At 42.3% G+C, this 5,839-nt stretch overlaps 1 long non-coding RNA gene across 1 annotated transcript; it reads left to right on the top strand.

Annotated features, from left to right (window-relative positions):
• Positions 1 to 217: 217 nt before the first annotated feature.
• On the top strand, positions 218 to 2,777 carry LOC141567679 (uncharacterized). The gene is made up of 3 exons (XR_012490503.1): positions 218 to 328; positions 2,248 to 2,454; positions 2,561 to 2,777. It is a non-coding gene; the product is annotated as an uncharacterized LOC141567679 (long non-coding RNA).
• The last annotated feature ends 3,062 nt before the right edge of the window (positions 2,778 to 5,839 follow it).

Genomic DNA, 5,839 nt, shown 5'->3' with positions numbered 1-5,839 from the left:
CACGGGGAAGACCAGAAGCACTTTTTCAGAGAGAAGCTAAGAGACACCCAACACCGCATGGCCCTAGCGGCCCCGAAAGCACAGTCTGGGTTCCAGACGGCCTTGTTTGGCTCTCCCATCTGCCTTTGGCATCTTTCCCAACACAACCTCGCTTTGGCTTTAAACTCACGGTCAAAGGTTTTCATTAACTTTTAACCAAAGACAGTAGTAACGAAAAAGCTAAACCCGCTTGCATAGTCAAGCTCATGAATGCATCTATCGGTCTTCTTGGAGTGTTCATTGCTTCTCCTCCGACCTGGTGTCAAGTTGCCCATCTCCCCACCAAGAGGTAAAGCGGAATCATGTAATTTGCAAAATACGCCAGCTACAGATCCATGGCTGCTTCATCTGCCTATTCAGAATCACTCTTGGATATTTACAGGTTTACTCACAGAGACTTGAAAGCACCTAGCACTTTGGACTGCTCTGTACTTCCTAAGCTTTGAACAGTGACAGAACACACCAAAGCGTGGTTTTTCACTCTCTCGAAAGATTGTGATTTCCATGATTGTGAACTTACTGTAGGTTCAATTACTGAGAAGTTTTACTCTTTGGAGAAGATGGTCTGGGGCTCTGGGCGTCAGGCATAGGGTGAAAATCTCAGTGCTGCCCGTATTTGCTGTGTGATCTTGGGCCAGAAACTTAGTCTGTGTGGATATTATAAATGTGAAATTTGTAAAGTGGGAATAATCTCTCCCTGGCAGGAGTTCTGGAAGACTCAAATGAGATGGTATATATGAAGGAATGAATTTAGCTCCAACAGACAGGGTGTAAGAAATGTCACATTTGTTTCTCTGAATAAAATTTAACTTATTAACAGCCTTTGGCAACTCAGCTATAAACAAGTAAGTAAATACAGAGAGGAAAAATCTATGCTGATCCCCTCCCTAGGATGGCAGAAATACAATAATCAGACTCTTCCCACCTTGCGAAGGCCCTAGAGGTCTTCCGAAGGGCAGAGCATTCATTCAGGAGGTTCCTGAGCCTTCCTGATGGGCTCCTGAAGGAGGGTTTCCCTATTGCTTCCCTGCTGGTGCCAGTGTAAGGAGCAGCCGAGGCTGAAGGTCCCGGTACCTGGAGCTGAGCTCCCCAATGAGCTCCCGCCCTATCAGAGCCACTTCCTCTCATGTCTGTCACCTCTCCGGTGCACTGTGGGGGAGTGGGGTGTGGGTCCCAACCACTCTTGTCCCCTGCAGCCCTCTTTCAGTCTCCGGAAAGTTCCTCAACCCCCATCTATGAGCTGGCTGCTTCTGCCGTCCCGTCTCCCAACCCCAGAACTCTCTGTTTCCCTTGGGTACATTTCAAGCCCACGCAAAATGCACAGGTCAGAAATCATAAACTCAGAGCCCACAGATGTGTTTTATTCCATTTTAAAAATTGAATTTGGTGTCAGGATTTTAAAAACTGGGTAAGAATAAACTTTAGTACAAACATACAATGGATTACTAAGCAGCTGTAAAAAGAAGTGAGATCTCTGAACTGATTAGAGAATGATTTCCAGGAGAAATTGTTAAGTGAAAAATGCAAAGTATGAAAAATGCGTATATAAAATGCTACTTTTTGTGTTAGAGGAGGAAAACAAAAAGAAAATGTACATATATGTGCATTAATCTTTTCAAAAACAAACACAAAGGGTAAGCCAGAAAACAATGAACTTGGGGTAGGCTGAGGAAGGGGGGGGAAGGGATGCAGAAGGGAGAAACACTTCTCTGAGTATACCTTTTCTACACTGTCTAGTTTTGACATTTGAAAGCATGTTAATGCTCTACATATTCAAAAAAAATAAAGTTAAACCAACAAAGGGCAAGAAGGGAGGAGTGGTACAATCCAATGCTAAGCCACCTAATGTCAGGCAATCAATTCCACGCTCAAGGTCAATGTGAGATAAGGTTCGACACCTGCCAAACAGCCCCAATTTGGAGCTTTGAGTTATACCATATGACCTATACCAACCCTAGGGCCAATGGCTCCCCTGTTTATTCAATTGGTACCAGCTCTCCCAGCATCAGAGAGAGATGGGTGTGAAGTCATGTCTTAACCACGACCTATTTTGCAGGTTAAGAAATACTTAACCTCTTTTAGAAATTCTCTCTATTCCGTCCCTCCCCTGCCCTTGGTGTCTAATCCTTTCACTCTTTCCACCCTGGGATGAAAGGGGGTGCCAATTTTCATTCATTCATTCATTCATTCATTCATTCATTCATTCAGTTTCTACTGGTGGACCCCTTGGGAATGAAGGTACTGGCTCATCTTGGACCCCACCCGTGAAGCATCAAGGCGGCAGCTGAGCACTACACGGCCTCGTGCAGCCATTCCTCTGTGCTATCCAGAAGAGTCTACCTCTTTCTCTGTATCCTGATACCAAATACTGTCTATTTCCCTAGACTTGGTACACTCTCTGTCCTAGGAAGACGGGTAAGGGGAGAAATAATCCCACCCCAAGGGTAAATATTTGTTGGGTGTTTAAAATCAGATAGACTAAACTCTTGTCTTCTTTCCTTTTCTTCTCTTCTTGAAAAAGAGCCACTCAAAACCAATTTGAGGACAGAACTCTAGGAAATGAAAAACATGGGTAAAAAAGCCCTCTGGAAGATCCCTTGGGACTGGGGAACAGCTGGTGTGGTGAATGTGTCTGGGTTTTGGAACCAGCTGACCCAGGTTGAACTCAGCTTTCCTACTTTCTAGCGGTGTGCACCTCAGTTTCTTGTAAATGGCAATAAAATGAAGATAAAACTGGACTTTCTATCTTATAGGATATTGTGTTAATTAATGAAATGATGTAATAAAAACATCAAACACCACATAGCTCTTCACTTACTGATTAAAAACTACGTATTGTTTCTCTCAGCAATCAAACTGGAAGGGAAGATGCATGCTGGGATGTTTTTCTTTTTCCTTAAAACAAGGTCATTTCAAAATGTTTAAGTATAAAAGCAGTATATATTAATTGTAGAAAAATGAGAAAGTCCAGACATGCATAAAGAGCAACATTTTAAGGATATTCACAAAGTCATCAACCAGAGAGAATCACCATTAAGACCTTCCTGGATATTTTCAGATCTTCTTAACATCAAGTACCTCTGCACATGTGTAGGTATCACTTATCTGGGTGCTTTTTCAATCGGCTTAAAAAATCATTGCCTTGGTAATATTTTCAAAGGTCCCATGGTTTTCAATTGCATGGGAATGAAAAGGAAATCTCTTCTCCTGACTCCTGTTGTCAGAAGTTTAGATTTCCAAGTTTGTGTATTATAATTAATGCTGCAGTGAAAGTGCTTGGAACTGAAATCTTTATTATACACGTCTTTCATTATTTCCTTAATATACCTTTCTAAAAAGAGAATTGTTGAGTCCAGCGTTTACATCTTCTAAAGGCTTTTGTTTTACATGCAGAAATTCCCCTCTCACATGTTTGTACCGTTTTATACCTCCAAAAACACTATGCAGAGCCTTTGCCCTATACATACAACCACACTGGATTGCAGCATTCAAACACACACACACACACACACACACACACACACACACACACACACACACACACTCACTTTTCAAATTTCCTTGCAAAAGAAAAAAGGTCAGCATTTAAATTGGTAGCTATTTTAGCTTGTTTTTTCAGACGCCTCTTGCTCACCAACTGGAACATTCTTAAATAAATCGCTGCCCTGTCCGAGTTGTCTGTCTTGGGCCTTTTTCATGAACAGGAATGGTCTCCTCTCTAGAGCTGTGTCTATCTGAAAATGACTTTCACTTCTGAGCATATGCCTTTCCATGAAATCCCAAGTTAATATCCAGATGTCCAAAAATTACAGATGGAGAAGTCTTAAAAAGATTATGCAGCCCACCAGTTTCCAAAACTCTTCTTATGGGAATAATTTTATTTTTACATAATTAGAGAAAAGTTGGCAAAGTAAATTTACCTGGAACCCTAGAATTTCTTTTTTATGAAAATAATAAAACCTTCATTAAACTCTAGCATGTTAACTGAAGTCAGTTAACTGCTCAAAGAGTCTTGATTAATAGATCTCCTTTGAGTTTTATTTCTAGGGCAAGAAGTGTGGAAAGCCAAGTTACCCTTGGCTGTTCCCCTGGCACTTTTTTTTTTTTCCTGTAGAACATTTGGTATTCTTATAAACACCTTGGTCTTTCTTGGTCTAATACCCACGTGTTCTTTCTTCAAGCCGTAGCTGAGTTTCGCTAGGGTTGAATTCTTTTCTGCTCTGTTCTCAAAATGGCACTTCTCTCCTAGCTTCCACTAACTCAGTGTCCCATCTATTCCTGTCCAGGAGCTGAAGACCTAATGTAAAATGTTTCCTTTCCTCCCTTGCCATCTTTTCCCCTTCTGTTACGCTTGCACTTCATGCCTATTTCTACCCATAAACAATGCATAAGATGTAACCTTTGCCTTCCAGGATGAGAAGTGCTAACAGCATGCAGAACCAAGATTCAATTGCCCTCGGGTACTCAGCACTTTCATTACCCTATTTTGGGAACTTCAAAACTTAAAATTTTTTTTTTTTTATTTGACCACCTCAATAACCCTCGGGGATACTTTCTGTGGACTGTAACCAGTCCCCCAAACTTTTCCTTTGCTTCTTATGACACGCTAATGAAAAAAGAAAAGGGAAAGACCGTAGTGGGTCTTCATCACCTTTTTTGACTGCCCAGCATCTCACCTTCCTTCCTGTGTCTGGGGAATGCCCCACCTTGAACCCAAATCCCACTCTAGAATCTGATGACACAGATGTTTGCTTTGCCAGCTAGGATGCAGGCTCATGGTCCAAGCTCCACCAATCGGGTTCACACCCAACCTGGGCTTTGCAGCCAGGTAGCAGAGCATTGGTTCTGATGATGGGTGGCTGGAGCAGGGGCAGCAGGCCAATGTTTTAGTAATGCTAGGACGATGGAGTAACCATGGTACCCGGTGCCTGCGGTGCTGCTGGTGGCACAAGCAAAAGTGTCTCATGTTTACCAGAAATGACGCGAGCAGTGCCCCACCACACAGGTTGCAGGGCATGATTTTGCTGGTGTCTTAGCTGCTTTCCAATCTCATTGTTCCAGCAGGACTGCAGAGACTGCCTCTGTAATCTTCCCAGTGACCCAGTGAGCTACCCAACATCCCTCCAATGAATTCCTGTCCTTTCCATGTTAAATCAGACAGTTTCATGAACAACCTTGACTGATAGATAAAAAGACCATACAAAATGACACATTTATGTCATGTGAAGACCAAATGACCTTATCGTGATAGGAGTAACTTTTGCAGAAGCTGGAATGTAGAAAGGTGGGGGGAAATCTAGTTTTAACAGGATATCCCTGGAAATCTGGATTCAAAATGACCTGCCCCTTGGTAGTCAGTACCATAGGTGTGTTGCAAAGTTTGATTTTGTTTGACTGAACAATACTACCCATCACATCAAGTTATTGTAATTTTGACTTTATTTTATTTTTACTGTTTAAAAATGTAATGTATAAGTGTGTTACACTTTTTTGGAGTTGTTTATAAGAGCTGTAAGCATGAGGATATTACAGTTGGCTTCGTTCATATAAGTAGGATGATGATAGCAATCATTTAAATCAATGTGCTACAGACTGCCCAGGCCTTGTGCCCGTCACACGCCCCTCTGTGCCCCTAACGCTGCAAGCTGAGAACACCTGGTACTCCCTGCCTAGGGCTTCTGCTCTGAGAACCTGCTTGTCCAGAAAGCAAGGTGAGCAGGAAGTTCTGAAAAGTTAATGCTCCTGAAAGGAGCCCTCAACAAATGATAGAAGGAAAATTATTGGTGCATAAATACTGCAG

Source organism: Rhinolophus sinicus, linkage group LG11 (assembly GCF_036562045.2).
Source record: "Rhinolophus sinicus isolate RSC01 linkage group LG11, ASM3656204v1, whole genome shotgun sequence".
Classification (NCBI taxonomy): Eukaryota; Metazoa; Chordata; class Mammalia; order Chiroptera; family Rhinolophidae; genus Rhinolophus; species Rhinolophus sinicus.
The sequence above is the reverse complement of the archived record's forward strand: the minus strand, read 5'-3'. Positions and strand labels throughout refer to the sequence as shown.